Source organism: Rhinichthys klamathensis, unplaced genomic scaffold (genome assembly GCF_029890125.1).
Source record: "Rhinichthys klamathensis goyatoka isolate OS25496 unplaced genomic scaffold, OSU_Roscu_1.1 h1tg000678l_1, whole genome shotgun sequence".
Lineage (NCBI taxonomy): Eukaryota > Metazoa > Chordata > Actinopteri > Cypriniformes > Leuciscidae > Rhinichthys > Rhinichthys klamathensis.
In genome coordinates this window covers 27,916-47,126 of record NW_026607110.1, presented here as the reverse complement: position 1 = coordinate 47,126, position 19,211 = coordinate 27,916, and the positions used below count along the sequence as shown (strand labels likewise).

At 38.2% G+C, this 19,211-nt stretch overlaps 1 long non-coding RNA gene across 1 annotated transcript; it reads right to left on the bottom strand.

Annotated features, from left to right (window-relative positions):
- Positions 1-8,513: 8,513 nt before the first annotated feature.
- Positions 8,514-9,091, bottom strand: LOC130076660 (uncharacterized). The gene is made up of 2 exons (XR_008805676.1): positions 8,883-9,091; positions 8,514-8,592 (listed from the first exon to the last, which is right to left on the bottom strand). It is a non-coding gene; the product is annotated as an uncharacterized LOC130076660 (long non-coding RNA).
- Between the last annotated feature and the right edge of the window lie 10,120 nt (positions 9,092-19,211).

Here is a 19,211-nt window from a genome sequence, read left to right as displayed (position 1 = left end):
TAACATTATCTTTTAATATTAGACTACATTAAAAGATAATGAATTTCAAACCTGAACCAAACATATTTTTTAATTCAAAGATCAAAGTCTGTCATTAGTCTTTAGTCTGCCAAAAAAAAAAAAAACATTAAAATCATGAACTCAAATGTCATTGTGAAAAAAAAATGTGTTACTGTTGTAACAGTGTGTAGGCTAAATCAGACCTTTCAGGCTATAGCCTAACGCTAATCAGCCTTATGGCAAAATTATTATTACAACTAAATTGTCGGTCATTAAATAGGAAAACTAAATAATTTTGTAGATGATTTGCTTTGTGTAGGCCTAACCCGACATCAGACATTATAAGGCCCGGACGAAGTTTTTTTTTGCACACAGTGACGCGACCAATCAATCACTCCTTTAATGCTGCGTTCCAGCGAATAGCGCGTCAAATTCGCGCCTACCGCGTCTAGTTATAGCCTACGCGTGAACACTTTGAATCCATTCGCGCGTCAAGAGCAAATGACGCGCGTAAAAAAACTAAAGTTTAGACTGGCTGCCTGCACATTCACTGTCCTCGCGGCTGCGGCTGCTGCAATTGGAAGGGGCTGGCTGCAGGACGACTCAACTTCCACGGACAGTTTTTAATATTTTATATCAAGATTTTGCTTTAGTATAATTTTCGGGACAATTAAGGCCGGTTTCGGGATTCGGGACAACAGCTTAGATTTCGGGACTGTCCCGAATTTTTCGGGACTTCTGGTCACCCTAGGGAGGAAAAATCTGAGGGGGCACGTGCCCCCTCACTTTGAATGGGCATGACGCCACTGAGTGTCACAACAGAGACTCTCAGAGCAGTGCATTCACAGAAGAGCTGCAGGGCCTGAGGGAATTTACTGCACTTCTTCTGGGGGCACAGGCTGGGCACTCAATGCCAGCCAATGTGTAACGGCATTAATGCCTCAAGATGGGGAAGAATGCGTTGCACCTCCAATCCGAATGAGCTCCTCTCTGATGATGGATTTTAAACTCTTGTGTTTAAATAAGAGCTTTAAAGGAATATTCATTGTAAACAAGTTTGAGTGTGGCCATCTGGGTTCACTTAAAGGATTCACACAGTGAGGGAATGTCTCTGGAATGTGATTTTGCACTGAGGAATCCTCTTTATGATTCAGCTGTCCTTAATATTATGTGATGTCATAAAATGTAATTTCAGATATTTCCAATATTACTATTATGGGAGCAGCTGCTCGGATGATCTGATAAACTTGCTTTTTGGATGGTCATGATTATTATATTATATTAATGCATTTTTATTTAAAGCTGCAGTCCATAACTTTTTTAGGTTAAAAATTATCCAAAATAAATTTGAGCAAGTACATAACCAGCCAGTGTTCAAAACTATCTGCTTGCCGTAGCTCGATTCAAAATGGTAAGCTTGTAATAACGTTTTTAATTCCAGTGGTAGGCCTACTGGTGGATTTCCGCGGGAAATTCGAGCATGTCTTTGCGTCATTACGTCACATCTGTACACATAAAGAAGGAGTCTCGGCTATAGGCTATGTTGTTTGTGAGGATGTTGGAGGTGGAGATGTATAGCCTTTTCTCACAGCACTTGATATAATTAAACTTATCAATTTGATGTCGGATCCAGAAAGGTTCAAATGACAATCACCAGTGACAACTGGAGATTCACCCGTTGTAAAATGCAAAAGACTTCGGAGTGGCTACAGAAAAAAAGAGACTGCGAAATCTCGCCCATGCGAAAACAAGCAAATATCGGAAGGGCTTTTGAAAGGTGGCGTGAACTCCGTGTTTTGAAGGGGTTCAAAATGAACGCAGAGACGGCTTTTTTTCTGCTGGCTAGCTTAAAGTGTTAGTTCCAGGGTTCTAAATTAACACCCGCCAACCCGCCAAGTGCGGGTTAAAATTCATTTTGGCGGGTGTTAATAAAAACTTACCAGCCAGTTTGATATAAGCGATCGTTAGATTTAATCAGCGCGATTTACTGCAATGCTTTTTTTCCCTTAGTTGGTCAGAACAAAAGTGGATGTTACTTACTTGTTCAGACGACATTTTCTGGTGAAAATTTTTATGTTGGTCATACTTCCAAAAAGTGTCGAAGCGAATGACAGTATCCACACCGGCGCGGTGACTGACAGCCGCACATTCTCTTCAAAACATTGGATTCTGTGCCGTGCCGAGGCACAACCCACGTAAAGATGATAATTCCGCGAATAACTGCAATTGCAGATTTCGAACAGAGATGGCGACAAAGAGGAAAGACTACGGAAAAGCATCTTTTGCAGCGATTTTTGTGTGAGCATATCAGTGGACACACTTGACCACTCGGTGAGTTTCACGTCTTTGTAAACTAAAGTTTAATGCGTTTTAGGAAGGATTGTTCCAGTGCACCTATGCAACCATTGTGGGGTTGGGGGGGGGGCTGGGGGTGCTACCACAGAAACCGAAAATTCTCGGGCCAGCAGCATGTATCCAAATTTCAATCTTAACCGTTCTATTTCATCAGAAACGATCTTAAAACAGGGCTTTAAGTGTAAAATACCGAACTTGTCCTTTAACTATATTTTATTTTTACATAAAAATACTTGAAAATTTGTATAGCTACTGTATGTGATAAGACAAAAAAAATCAAATACAAAAGACCCTAAATTACAGAAGATTATTTATTGATAAATTTGGACAACAGTATATTTATATTTTTGCAGATAATATGATAAGTACTTGATGTCTGAAATATATATATATATACAGTATATATATATATATATATTATTATCCCCCCCCCCCCCCCCCCAATATTATTATGAACAAAAACTGATACATCTGATAACTAAATTAATTTATTACATAATGACTAAATAAATGGCCAATATCATCAATTGAATGAAAGAACTGAATTTCCAACTGAGGGAGTTTTTAAAGAATTTCTGGGACGTGGTTCTTACATGATAATGAGTATTTTGGGTCACTCACACGTTGTTATTTTGAGGTAAGAACATGCCATGAGGTACAGACTGATTAAAACATGTCTGAAGAATTTCACCACAAGACACCCCTGCCCCCTCCTTTGGCTGTTATTATTATGTTTTAGAAACTCTGCAGTGTCAACCTCTTGAAAACGTAACAAAGAAAGCACTTACAAAGCCTAACATCTCCTTAAATCCCATAATTATTCCAGGATACATTATGTACCTGAGCCCGGGTGTCTGATCTTCACCGAAGGGATTCCACATTCCTACAATCAGCTTACACCGACAGATCGCATGATTGCCTAATAACCTGGATGGGTAAGTAGAGCGCTTAGTAGAAGATTGTTACAGAGAGAAGAATGTATCCCTTTGACAGACTCCATTGTTCGACATATTCTGCTTCTCCGAAGTATTATACTCTTCTGAAATGGATTTTTTTTTTTGTACAGATGTCAATAGGGTAAGACAATTTTATTACTCCTTGCAATTCACAAGAACTTTCCCTTTTTAAACCCAGTCTTTCATTTGCTGTTTCCAGGCACCTAATACAAGATTATAGTCCCCCATAGTAACCCTGGCATCCCTCACCCAAGCCTCCGTGTGCCCCTCCTTGCCCCCAGACTCTAATCTCCACACTCCAGCATCACTGCAAAATTAAGCTGTGAGGGAGCTGGGAGTCGCTTTAACCCCGCTCAGTCTAAAAGGCTCTCAATACACCCTATTGAAAAAAGTCTCGGAGCAGTCAACAATCCCCCCCCTATATGTCTCATATCTCCCTTTACTGCCGTATGGCATCAATTTCTTTCTGTCCTCCGTGCCATCTCACCTCAGTGAGGAAAAAAGGCGGGATTTCAAGGTGAACATGCAGGTATACATACAAGAGATAAGTCATGGAGCCTGCTGCTTACAGGTTGCTAGTGAAATCTACAGTCAGCTTGCAGACTTTTTCATAGTCCAAAATGGAGGTGAAATACTACAGAATGAAAATAATGAGCACAAGCTTCTGCATTCTGTGGGAGATACATTCATAAACCTTTTTGAAAGCAGTCAGCTCTTAACAAGCGTGACGCCTGGGTATAGACTCTAATACACAAAGACAATTTTTCTAGATAATAGCCTATCACGCAGGATACAATTTGAATTAAAAAAATGCAATTTTCACCTTGAAATGAACAAATGATTACAATTTCTATACAAATTAAGGCATCCAGGCAGCGCCTCAGTGCACAGCTCAGGCCATGAAACCTGACATAATTACCATGAAATACATTCTCAAATATTTGTATTTTGTCCATCGCTTTAAAACACGCCAGTCAGCCTTCATCTGATCTCACCTTCTGGGGCAAACACAGAAAAAAAAGAGTGGAAATCATCTAAGATGAAAAGCCCTTTAACAGGCCAGATAAAAATGTGTAAAAAAGGGATAGGGGGGGAAAAATAAAACAAACAGTAAATTGCTGCCGTTCAGCCTGACAGCCCCTGGAGTTATCTCTAAAAGCCAAATTACAGAGTCTTATCATGGGAATCATATCTAATGGTTATCTATACTCAGATGTTTCTCTCTCTCTCTCTCTCGCTCCTCTCTGCACCCCCTGTTCTTTCCCAAAGATTGCATTTACTTATGATTAGGAATATCTTTAGAAGAAAAGATGTTAACTTGAGCATTTCGTTTGGAAAGTTATGGTGAATTGCAAGTGGCATAAAAGAACAAGGCATGTAATTCAGAGGTGAGTGCAGCCTCCAATGATGAGAGAGATGCATGCCAATGACCAGGTGGCATCTATATGCAAATACAGTCTCAGGAAATTTTATATCACCAAGTGTAGAATTCTGAGATTATTGTGGATAATATAATAATATAAAACGGTTAGTTCCACTCATTGATTCTGATTGGTCAGTAGCTGTGTTTTATTCAAGATAAAACACGACTTTGACCGCTTCACCCAACGGTCCTGTAGGCCTATCACTACTCAACACCCCTAGCAACCACTCTTTGCAATGTTTAAAACAATGGGTGATGCGACCTGGGAAAACCCTACCCATCACATGGGGAAATTTTACCTATTACATGTTTTTATGCCATATTAAAGCTGGGTTCAAGCCCTTTCCAAACCTGTTTTTATTTATTTCATCGTTTCTGTAACAAAAGTTAAGTCCTGCTAGCGGGACTAATTTTTTTTATTGCTTTTTTTTTCATATCACATATTTTAGTAATCATCATAGATTGTATCATTCGAAAGCTTACGAACTCAAAATTCATCCGATTGAGAGGCGAGCAAGATCTTTTAAGCGAGCGAGCAGCTAACGTTACTGACAGTTGTTCGCTTGTGCTCCCCTCCGCATCTCACGATAACGTTGGAAACAAAATAAAAAATTAACTTGCGTGCCGTTGTAGTTTACACAGGAGTGGCGGGAAATGCACATTGATACTTCTATTCTGTTATGTGGTTTATTTTGATAACTGTCTTTGTAGTGTTGTTAAGAACTATGGGCGATTTTTTTGTTTTTTGCACCTCCGCCGTGCGTGTTCTTAAATAATAATAAATTAATGATAACCCAATTTAAAAAAAAAAAAAAAAACCTGACATTCGATCTACTGAAACCATACCAGCGCGACATCCGACGGGTTTTCCCAGATCGCATCACAAATGTTTGTTGATAGGCCTAGGCCTAATTATTTAGGCTATTAAAGTAGAGAATTGTGAGAGACCGAATAAGCGAGTGTAGCCTACCTGCATTTACAGTAGCCTTTTCCTTCAGGTCAGTCTTATATTCGTAATGAAAATCCGTTTGAATGTCCTTAAAATGTTTTCCTGGTTTTCCCGTTTGTCAGTTGCGTCTTCTCAGTGTTTACGAAAAGTTACTGTCCTTTCAATATAAAAGTATTTTCTACTGACTGACTCAATCGAAGACAGTGTTTGCCGCGAAATAATTCTGTTGTTGCTGTTCACGGCCAGGGACTATTTTTTTCCAGAGGAAGCTAGGATTTTAGTGATTTACTTCATGAAAGTTGCATTGATACATGTATTTATATTTTTTCGCTTTAAAAATATAATATAAAACCCTAATGTAGATAACTGATTAGAAGAAAAAAAACAAGAAAACTATGAGGAAACAGTTATTTGAACAAAAATACATAAAATGTGAAGTGTCACACAGGGAATTGTGGGAATGTCAATTTACGGTTTTTCACTGTAAATTATACAATGAGTTGTTCTTTTTCACTTTCAGAAACTGTAAATTTAACGGTATTTTACAGTAAAATTACATTAAATGTACCATGAGATTTATCACAGTTATTTACCGTATATAGTACGGGAACTTTCTGTTAACCAATTAACAGTTTTGCACTGTAGCATTTTTATAGTCTTTTACCGTTAAAATCACGATTATTTTTACAGTGTAGCCTATTTCTTCTCCAAGCAAATTGAAACATATATTACAACAGACACCACTTTACAAACAACATATGGCCTTGCTGACCTTTTCTTTGATAGATTTTCATCTCACACAGTTCTGAATATTGCAGAAGGAGAACAGCAGCAGTTGTCTTGGAATGATGGAGGGTTTTGTGGATTTACTCTCTCTCTCTCTTCTTCACATGTGAAGGCTTGCTTCATGCCCAATGAAGCCTTTAACAATGCTGGAGAGAACTTGTAAAGACTTTTCCCTTCCTATACCTCCCCTCCCACTCCTCTATCTATCTCTGCGCACTGTCTGCCTGAGAGGCGCACATCAGATTTCAACACTTGACCTCATAATGCTGGGGGTCAGCGCCACACCAGCAGCAATTTCACACACAAGATGAAAGGGAAATTAACATTGAAGTTGTTTGAGGCGGCAGCTCTGGGTTCTGGCCAGCTCAGGCGGCAGTCTCCTAACCCCACCACACTGTGAGCCACAAAGAGGGCGAGTGAAGAACAGGGCTGCTGGAAGCTGGAGGAATGCAGACGTCCTCCCGCTGGAGGCTTAGCCCCTGACCACCTCAACTCAAGGACCAGAAGGCTAAAGAGAGCAAAGGAGAACACAGCGCTGCGGCATATCAGAAACAAGGTATTAAAAACAGGGCTTTGTGACCTTCAATTGCAACCGAGCCGTGTTTTTGATGGTCTCCTGTGGAAATTCAATTTTAGTTTTATACTTTGACAAGTGCATGTGGAAAAAAAGAGAGAGAGAAAAAACATGCACAATATGTTTTTGTAAATGTATTTTTAAAAATCCTCATGGATGTAAGGAGTAAAAAACTATTTAGAAGAAAAAACACTTGTGATTAACATAAAATTCTGATACTGAACCATCTCAAAAATATTCCTCTTCTCTCCTCCATTCACATCATGCAGGTGGATCTTTTTGCATTCTTGAGCTGGAAGATGGATAAACTAAAAAGTTCATTACATTGTTAAAGTGTTACTAATCCCATGTACCTGCCACTGAGCACCTCCGAAAATCTAATGTGACACACTGAGATGGAAAATCTATTCTTTTTGTCAGTGTCCCTGACTGTGTTACCGTTGCTCAATGGTAATTTCCCTCACCTTAACCAACCCTCCCCCAAAAACAATTTACCATTCTGTTGCCATTATGTCTTACCAAGACCAGTGCAGATTCAGTCACGACCTTCATATTATGTGAAAATTGGACTTTGCAAACTTGACACAAGCAGGAGAGCAGGCAAAATTGCTTTTCGCTCAAAAAGCCCAGCATGAGTTCTTCAAAATTCAGCTTCCTATAGGAGGAACTGCAGTGCACACTAATGTCACCATCCACTCACAAAACCCTTAAATTAAATATAGAAATATTTAGAACAGATTATTTTGAATTACTGAAATTTTAAATAATTTTAAGTCTTATTTTAATTTTGAAAATAAAGGTTCCAGGGGTTTTCAGAGCAATGCCAATAAAGAACCTTTTTGGTTCCCCAAAGAACTTTTCAATCAACAGTTCTTAAAATAACCATTTTTATTCTAAAGAACCTTTTTTATATATTTTTTATTTTTTTATTGGCATAACAACCTAGTTGTCTGGTGAGCTCATCAACAATAATAACGCTAAGAGACAATATGAAACATATAGATACAAAAAACAACAACATACATACATACATATTTTCTACTAGTACCTTTTGTGGAATGGAAAGGTTCCATGGATGTTAAGGATTCTTTGTGGAACCATCAATGCCAGATCATTTATCGTCCAATAAATTTGATGGTAATGTAATTCATTTCCTAAAAGGAAACACATCACCATTGATTAAAGGGATAGTTCACTTTGAAATTAATTTTTGATATGTTTTAGCTTTCCTCAAGGGCATCCAATATGTAGGTGTCTTTGTTTCCGCAGTAGTTTCAATTTTGATATTTTTAGGTCAAACCGTTCTTGTCTGTCAGTCATATAATGCAGGTCTATGGTCACCACCTCAAAGAGCATGCACAGAGAAGTCCAAATTAAACATGATTTAATGACTCGTAAATGTAAGCACACATTGATGGCCTAAGACACGAAACGAGCGGTTTGTGTGAGAAAACGAACAGTATTTATATCGTTTTTACCTCTTGTAACCACAGCCACGTCCAAGTGATCTGAGGGCGCGGGCGCTTCGGTCTGCGCAAGCGCCGGAAAGCTCCGGAAGTGATCTCTCGCGCGGTTGCGAAAAAAAAACCAACGTTGTCTGTTGATATATCGAAATCGTCTTCCATTGCGATTTCCTGTATATCTAAATATGTTTAGATCTTCACAGTGAAAGGTAACACTTCCGAAATCTCTGTGTAAACAATGAGTGACGTACACGCGCGAGAGATCATTTCCGGCGCTTGCGCAGACCGAAGCGCCCGCGCCCTCAGATCACTTGGATGTGGCTGTGGTTACAAGAGGTCAAAACGATATAAATACTGTTCGTTTTCTCACACAAACCACTCGTTTCGTGTCTTAGGCCATCAATGTGTGCTTACATTTACGAGTCATTAAATCATGTTTAATTTGGACTTCTCTGTGCATGCTCTTTGAGGTGGTGACCATAGACCTGCATTATATGACTGACAGACAAGAACGGTTTGACCTAAAAATATCAAAATTGAAACTACTGCGGAAACAAAGACACCTCATCTTGGATGCCCTTGAGGTAAGCTAAAACATATCAAAAATTAATTTCAAAGTGAACTATCCCTTTAATTCAGGTTTGTTTTGTCTATCACAAAGAAAATACAAAAATATTACATGAAGCAATTGATGTTGGACATATGCATATTGAAAAGGGTGAAATATTCAACAACAATTTGTCCAATTATTTTTTGAGTATCATGTTCTGATTCACACATTGTGAGAGGATCCATTTACCCTTTGCAGCGTGTGACATATATTGAGGTGGACATTTCCCGTTTACATATATATTTTGTGTGACATGCTCAGCGTTGACACAGCTGGGGCTCAAGAATTGTGTCAAACGTCATCGAATGTTTCTGTGTTTCATTTTGTTTTCCCCCTACAGCGCACTAGCATTGTTGACTGTCGCTTCTTCAGCTTTCTAATTTAATCAGTAGTCCCATCGGGCTGGAGAAATGAATCAAGCGTTTGTTTATCCAACATGTCTGTGCGTTTGACTGATGTTCAGCTTGTTTGTGTCATCCCAGAGCTGTGCCCACTTTGTTATTAATTGAGCTCTTTTTGGCCGTCGTTTTGCCTTTTCTAATTCCCTTTAAGGAAACGGGCTTCTTTTCAGATCTGAGGCACTGTGGGTCATTAATTATGACGGTAATAAAAGGTGCTTGTGTTGTGCCAGTCAGCCTCCGCCAGTGCAAGGAATCTTTCTCTGTTAAATGGAGGCTTGTCTTTCTTTGCATTCAGGCTGGAGGGACAGTATTGTATGTAGCACCAACAGGCTTTTGGACACTGAGGCCAATTGCTACGTCTTAATGCAGTTTACAATACGTGCAGCAACAGTTCTCCAAGGCGCACAAGTGCGTTTTTCTTTTGTAGAGGACAAGTTTGAATGGAAGGAAGAATAATTGTGACGAGGGGTCCCATACGTCGTGTAAAGCCTGCGGTCTTGAGAGATGAAGAGTCTTAAGTATGGTTTTATTCTGCATAGATCTTCATTCCACATTTCTTGCTGAGCCACATTGTTTTGATGTTCTCACAAGCTTTGATTGTGTAAATATTAGATAAAGAATAGAGGCTTACAAGTAATCTATAAGAACGTGAAGTCTCACACACATAAATACTATGGAAGACTTTCTTGTTAAGCATTTAAAGGCTTAATCTTCATTATTTGTGGATGCAGTGATGGGCGATACTATGTATCTTTCTATACAGCATTGCCATGGACCACAGAGATATTTCAGCAAATAGCTGAATGCCACGATTGGCCAGTCAGAATCAAGTATTTCAGAGAGTCCAGGTGTTTGAGTCAGTCCAGGTGCTCTATTTTTGAGACAGGTGAAAGTATTAAATCATTTATAAATTTAAATAATTTATAATTGATTGTGACCTAATGATAAATACATTAGCTTTATACCAGTTAAAGTCATCATGAAACAGAAATTGCGATAATCTTTTCTTCTCTAGTGTGACGTATATCCGAGTGAAACGGCTTCTAGAACAATTAAGAAAATAAAAAGTAGGGAGGGACTTGATTTTGTTCATCAGGAATTGATTGGATTGTTGGTTCGTTGTGGTTTGCTATCGCTGTGATGTCACTCAGTAAACACATCATCAGAGACGAGATGTTGCTGTTTAATCAAAGTTAGGCTACTTTGATTAAAGATTTCAAGGACACATGGATAATAATAATAATAAGAATGCACGATATCATTTATAATGAATATATTCCATAAAAAACAAGAATTGTCCATTTTGATTAGTCAATTGTGACTTTAAAGCCCTGGCCTAGCCTACATCTTTTTCTAGCGCACTATTGAGCACGCAAGACATTGAAAGTAGCTACACTCCATTGACCGTTGTTATTTACAAGGTTTGAAAAGCCAATACCACTGTCTTTAAAAATGGTTTATGCATGCAAGTTTTTTCTCTGACTGTCATATAGCCTACTCTCTCTACATGCTACTTCTTTTTACCCCTGTGCAAAGAATGAAAAGAACATCGTCATGAATATATCGGGGCCTTTAGCAGTAATGACTCTTAAGTATGAAAACATATTCAGAATGTCTTGTGGGACTGTCCGTCACTTCTTGAGGATATGTTAATCCCTGAGACGGCAAATCAGTTGCCGTCTGTCTCATGCTCAACACCTGTATTAAATCTTTTATGCTCTCTGGAGTCTCATTGGGATGAAAATAAGAAATCCCCCTTGCATTGTCCCGCATGCAGTCAGGGGAATAGTGAACGTCTGCAGACCTGTGTTTGGGAAAAGGGCAATTACAAATGAATTAAACATCTAGACGAGAGTGGGATTACAAGGCCTTATATCAGTTATAGAATTCTCCTCCCTCATTACAATTGCACACACAGGCATTTGGTACTGATCTAAGAATAGCACAGAAGGGGGAGAACATTTTAATTTGAAGGATTAGAGCCATTCAGATCAACCTGATTGTACAGACATGATGCCGTCAAATGTTTCAGAACACAGTGGGATGACTGAGATTTAGGTACTTATTTTCAAAGAAGGAGCTCAAACCTAGACAGCTCTTTGATGAAGAATATCATAAAACGTCTATACATTTTGAAGGAGAGGCACAGCTGAACTGCTTAGTACCTCGACCCTGTGAACCATCAAAATTATTTACAGTCACATTACATCGTAGTCGCATTACACCACTTTTGTCTATAATCAGCGCAACAATATTTTAACCACTTTTTTCACATTAATCTCATTCACATTTCTTTCACATTCAAATTCAAATGTATTTTAGTTACAGTATATACTTAAGCTACAACTAGAAATACACTTCTGGTTTCACAGACAAGGCTTAAGCCTCGTCCGAGACTAAAATGCATGTTTGAGCTGTTTTAACTGAAAGGAACTTACACTGATATAACTTACAATATGTCAGTGCCATTGTCTGTCTCAAGATGCACACCAGTAGTTTTTTCTAAGACACTTTATAAAGCTCCTTAAATGCCCTAATTGAACTAAGGCCTACTTCTGGCTTTACTAAGCCCTGTCTGCGAAACCAGGCTTATATCACTCCTATTATTCTGGAAGAATAGATTTGCCAGTAGGTAGCGACAGTTGACTGCCTATATGAGTGATTTAAATCATTCTCTCAACCAATTAATTTAAAAACACTGACATTCAGGAACAAAACACCACTGTGCGTGGCCGAAAATGCACTGTAAACACTAAATACTACTAAATCTCCAACTTAACATTAATCTTGCACAAAAAACATTAAATAACACATCATTTGAGCATTTACTCTCCCTTTCGAGTGTCACGGCAAAGCATGCTGTGAAGTTCAGTTTCAGTTAAATTTAAGTTTGTTTAAATTAAAGAAACAAGTTCATTAAAATTCAAAACAATGAAACAATTCAGAGGATTTAAAATGTGTTAGTTTTGTGAATTCAAAAGAAAAGGAAAGAGTTATATACTCATAAAAGTTCATTTGATTGAACTCATTTGTTTAATTTACGTTTACACTACTCAAACCATTTAATTATTTTGAGCATTTGGGTTGACAGATGCAGAAGGGTTAAGGCAGCTGTGGCTTTGTTTAAAACAATATTAATTTGAGGAGTAAAGCTTTAAATATATAGGAATACTGAATACATAACAAATTTGACATGTTTTTATGGAAAATTGTGGTGTTTATTATAAATATGCCTAATTTAACAAACAAAACAAAAAATATTAACTTCCCCTCCTCGCAACCTGCCACTCATATGAGATCTCAGCTGTTAGCAACCAACAATCCATTCGCGATGGACAAAATCAAATCCTTCTCTACATTTTTTTTTCTTGTCTTGTCATCTCATCGCAGGTGTTGGGGCATCTGAAGTCTCCGTAAGAGGCTGGATACAAACTGGAGCTGACGAACGCTATTTACCTCGGGACTGGCGTCCCGAGATAACAGCAGAAAAGCAGATGGGAAATAATTAGCATAGCTGCTGTTCATAATATTAATGCATTCGATCTGATTCAACAGTAGTATAAAAGGTAAGCATTATGTGAATTAAACTGGGACAGCGAGTCTGAGCCTCGAACAGTATCAGGAAGGCTATTCCAGAGTTTAGGAGCTAAATGTGAGAACGCCCTCCCTCCTTTAGTGGACTTAGATATCCTATGAATGACCAGAAGCCTCGAATTTAGTGATCTTAAAGAACGCGATGGATTGTAGGGCGATAGAATGTCCATTAAATACACAGGAGCTAAACCATTTAGGGCTTTATAGGTCATAGTAGTACTTTGTAATTGATACGGAACTTCAATAGGTAACCAGTGTAGAGATTATAAAATTGGTGTTATATGATCATATTTTCTTGCCCTATAAGAACTCTAGCAGCTGCATTTTGCACTAACTGTAGCTTGTTTATTGAGGAGGCAGGACAACCAGCTAATAAACCATTACAGTAATCTAGTCTCGAGGTCATGAATGCATGAACTAACTTTTCTGCATCAGAAACAGATAGCATGTTACGTAGCTTAGCAATGTTTCTATGGTGGAAAAAGGCTGTTCTTGTAACATATGAAATATTATTTTCGAAAGACAAGTTGTGGTCTAGTATAACACCCAGGTGTTTTACTGTAGTGGATAAAGTAACAGGACATCCTTCTAAATTAAAGTTGTATTGTAAGAGGTTTTGTGGGTAGTTTTTTGGACCAATAAGTAATACCTCCGTTTTATCTGAATTTAATAGCAGGAAATTACACGTCATCCAGCATTTTAAGACACTCTGTCAATTTAGATGAGTTAGTGTTTTCATCTGGTCGTGATGAAATATATAATTGAGTGTCATCAGCATAACAGTGGAAATTAATTCCATGTTTTCTTATAATATTACCAAGTGGCAGCATATATATTGAGAATAGCAGAGGGCCTAACACCGATCCTTGCGGCACCCCATAGTCTACTGACGTTATCTTCGATTTTTCCCCATTTAAACAGACAAAATGGTAACGGTCTGATAAGTATGATCTAAACCAGTTTAATGCCTGTCCCTGAACACCAGTGTAGTTTTGTAGTCGATCCAAGAGTGTTTTATGATCTATAGTGTCGAACGCAGCGCTAAGATCGAGTAGAACTAGTATTGAGATACAGCCTTGGTCAGAAGCTAAAAGTAAATCATTTGTAATTTTACCTAGCGCAGTTTCTGTGCTATGATGCGGTCTGAATCCTGACTGAAATTTTTCATAGATATCATTTTCTTGCAAGAAAGAACACAATTGAGCGGACACAACTTTTTCTAGTATTTTAGACATAAATGGAAGATTTGAAATGGGTCTGTAATTTGCTAGGTTATTTGGATCTAATTGCGGTTTCTTAATGAGAATTACTCATTAAGAATGAGAACGAGTATAACTCTAGCTCTCCACCTCAGTTGGTTTTGCTGACCAGTACATTCCTATGTGTAGGCTATATAAGACAACAGCACTGACAAAATGTGTACAGCTGGAGCAACCATCAAAAAGATCCGCCTGTTCAATTTGAGGTGGGATCAACATCACAACTCAAAGCAGAACCAGCAATCAATCAAATTTAAAGGGATCTCGTGCCTCAGTATAAATGTTCCTCTAAGCCTGTTGGTACCTCTCTCTTTTCCCTCACTGGGTCTTACTTAAAATTATGATCAAGGGCAAGTCCTCAGGTTTCAGGGCATCAAATATGAGGCAGGGGGGAAGGGAAGAGAAAAGAGCAATAGGGAGAGAGGGCATAGAAAGAGGGAGCAAGAGAGGAGAGAACACTTTCCCAGGGTTCTGACAACTAGAACAGCTGAGATTCCGTCCTCCCCCATCCTTTAGGCCAGAGACAGCTCATTGTGCCCACAGATGTGTGTGAGGGAAGGTTGTGATGTTGTGCCAGAACGGGGAAAGTTGTGTAATGAGAAAAGTGGGGAGAATGCCCATTCCTGCTTAATGTTTTTTCTCCCACATGCATAAAGAGAGATCGTCTGAACAGCTGCGGCCCTTCCATGTGTCGGTAAGGGTACCCAAGCAGCCGGGCTGAAGCTCTGTTCTCTGAGGTTTCAGTGTTCAGGTTTTTTTTTTATGAACGATATGTTAAGAATTCGTATTTTATACACGAGAAACAACTGATTATATTTCATAATCATTTATCTCTTGTTTGAGTTTCGTTACAAGGCCCAGAACAGTCTGGTGCCAATCAGGACTCTTGCTAACATTTTACATTTTTTATGGGTGTACGCATGACCATGTTTTATTTTTATTTTATTTTTAAAAATAACTTTAGTGTGGTCCCTCGTCCCAGGACAACATTCACAGTTTTCCCCTCTCACTGACGGTGCTCAAAAACAGTGATTTTGTTTCAATGGCAGGGTTAAAAGAGGATACAAATGGTCATCTACTGATATCATTTGTTTAATGTAATTTGAGTTTGCCCAAAGCAGGTCATTATCAAACCTTGGAACCCAAATAAATCATCCTGTCCTGTTTTCTTAATATGGATAATACAATTCATATGCTCAGTTTACCTACAATATCAGTTTGGGCCATGTGACTCCTGGCAGTTTGAATGCCCTGACTATTTTAAATGCATTTTTGGATGCATCATGAGAACAAACTTAACTTCATAGTGCCATCAAAAATGAAATGCATTGGACGTGGCAAGCTGGAGGGTGGTTTCCCACAAATTTAGTCCTGGCCAAAGGCTTTATTATGAGTGAAATGCTGAGAGCAGATGTCAACAGTACTCTTGGCCCTGTAACTGGAGGTGGGTAGAGAAAGTTGTGGTTGTCAGAGGACACAGGCCCCCCCCAAAAGCCAACATCTGTTCCTATCACCATCAGTACTGCAGCTGGAAGGGTGTGTGATGTCATCAGAGGGCAGCTGGCCCCCAGTAGACGACACAGTGAGAGGCTGCGAGTGTGAGAGCGTGAGAGAGATCTGGATGTCAGGAAAGGTGAGGTGTCTGGATTTGACTTTGCTATTGATTATGTCATGATGCTCTCTTTTTTTGTCCAATCAATTGAGTTATTAAAAAATAGAATAATCCCTGAAGATCCTCATGACTGTGTCAAGTTCAATTAAAATATATAAAATTATACCAGACCTTTTTAAGACAAGACACTTAGCTTTTCCCTTTGAAAAATACAACATTGTGAAAATTATATAGATTACTTAAGATCACTTAATATTTGTAGAAGACATACTTAAAAATATCTTAGCATTATATAACAAACAGTGTGTTAGTTATTTAATGATAAAACAATAGATGTAATACTAGGGATGCACAGATATGAAGATTTTGGCCGATACAGATAACCAATAATACTTGAAAGCCGATAACCATTATATATATATAAGCCGATAAATCTAAATCCAAGTTTTTATATAATTTTTGAGAGCCTGATTATAAAAACAAAATTCTCACCATTAAAACCCATGTCCCAAGCACACACTTATAATGATGTTCTCATAATTTTATCCAGCCTATATGACAGACTTTCGCTGCACGTTGCACTTTACTGTTCCTTTTTTGAACGGATTCCAATCACATTTCAAGCAATTCAAAACCATCATGGCGAACAGTGCATATCTGAAGTGTCTCAGCTGAAGGAAATAATCCATTATTTATTGGCTTTAATATATCAGCCACGTTTTTGTTTTATTGGACCGATAATGATAACATTAAAAATGAACATTTATCGACCGATACAGATATGGTGGCCGATATATAGTGCATCCCTAAATACTAACCATTTCCTAATTAGATGTTTTTATGGAGTAGCTACACCTTAATGATCATCATACTAGTTTCCGGAAATTATTCAGGAAATTGAGAAATTCAAGTAAAGAGTGCTGGGCTTTACCTTTAACATTAAGCCTTCATTTGCAAAGAGAGTCCATAGATCTATATCATATATATGTCTTCAGAGGAGATGTGATGTCTGATAGGGCCCCACTGTGATGTGAGCACTGAGAAGGGGCCCTCTGTTTGAGAGAGACTCGAAGGCTTCGTTATGGAGCTTAGATCACCGTCCATGCTAATATGAACCACGTAAACCAAACATCTCCCTTTCTGTGCCTGTGTGTATAGACCATACCGAGCCACTTCAGGGACCCCAAGCATTGCTTTTTAATAAGTGGGGCATTACAAAGCAGCTTCCTGAGACTGTGAACTACCCTTCGGTCCTTAACAGGGAGAGAGGGGTTTTACTGCAATCAAATAGGAGGGATGAGACTCACACTGGAGCTAAAGAGAAAAGGCATTACTTTCTATGAATACTGACTTACAGAGCCATAGAGCTTTTGTTTATTTTCATAGATGAAATTTTCAGTAACATAACACTTTGAAACCCCTTGACCCCATCACATCCAAACAGACTCCAAACACATTTGCGTGTCCACGAGAAGCATTCGAATATTAGAATGATTTGTGAAGGATCATGTGACACTAAAATTCAGCTTTGCCATCACAGGAATAAATTACATTTGAAAAATATATTCAAATAGAAAACGATTTTAAATTCGCACTGTTTTTTATTACTTTTACTGGGTATTTGATCAAACAAATGGAGCCTTAAGAGACTTCTTTCAAAAACATTAAAGAAAAAATCCAAATTTTTCACTAGTAGTCTTACTGTTGTGTCACCCATGGTCATAATAATTGCACTAACTGCCTCATATTGTGCAGTTTATACCCACTAACAACTGCATAGAAACCATACCTGAAATTAAGCCAGAGCCTCAACTCATTTTCATCTCATTTATTTCAGATGTAGTCCTTATACTGAGGTGGTGTGCAATTTTTCTGTTTTTGTTTTTACCTGACCTTCATCTCACACCATCTAAGTCTAAAACAATTAAATTGTTGTATCACGTTTGAGGAAACTTGTGTTTGATGTCTGTTTATTCTGTTTCATATTGACGCTTAAGGTTATGACACCATCAAAAGAAAAGTTGTAAGTACTCCAGATACGTTTTAGATGCCGCCAGCCCTTTGGGGGGCTTTATTGGGTTTTTACACTATTTGTCAATCTGTTCTGGGGTGGCTGGTTGAAAAGTTTTGTTGTACTTCAAGACTTTTCATTTTAACAAATTTTCCACTGTCCACCCTCATCCTTAAATAATTTATCTCCTTCAATCTCCACCTCAGCTTTCCTGTGTTAAAGGTTTACTGGAGCAATACACTGTAAAGAAAATCCTGTCATTTTTAAAGAAAAAAACTGATGGCTGTGGTTGCCAGAATAATTCTGTAAAAATATAGTAAAAATGTAAAGATATTTACAGAAGAACCTGTAAATCAAAGTTGATCAAGAGTATAGCCTTTCCACAAGATAAGATTTATATTAATAGGTACACACAGTGTCATGCACACACATACAAAACACCATCAACATATAAAATAATGGAATAAACATATATTTAACAACAAAAGAAACCCTACACACCAAAGGTCCGGTGGGAAGCAGAATTTTTTTTTTACTATCAATTATAAGATGTTCTTTTTTACTTCCAAAAACAGTATTTAGGAGTATTTTACTATAAAATGACATGAAATATATGGTTAGATTTATTATTTTTTCCCCAAAAGGGAATTTACTGTTATGCAATTAACAGGTTTTTACTGTAGCTTTTTTACAGTCTTTTACATTTAAAATGATTACAATATTTTTGTCTTTACAGTGTACAGTATGTCTGGTAAAAGAACTACTGTAAGTGAACCACTGACATACAACGCCAATCTCCCTTCAGCTAATTTTTTTTTTGGGACTGTTTTTGTCTGTAAACATCATATCCAGCATCTATTTGTGTCCCACAATTATTTTACATGACCTTGCTCACATGGCCGTCTCTTCAAACTACCATTCAAAACGTGGTGTCTCACATTGAGGAGTCTGAAAACAAGTTGTTGTATCTATAATAGGACTAGAGCTTTGTGGCAGACTGCTCTTGCCCCAGGAGATATTTTCCCCTCGGACACTGGGCTCACAAAAGCAGCCAGTGTACTGCGGCAATTCCCTTCCTAATCTTCAGTATCCTCTTAACCCCCCACCCTCCTCACCCGAACCCTCCCATCTCGCCCTCCTTCATCTTCTCCATCAATATAATAAGTCTACAGTGCCCATAATGTGGTGTCATGTCTCTGACCTCTGGCTCATGAGCAG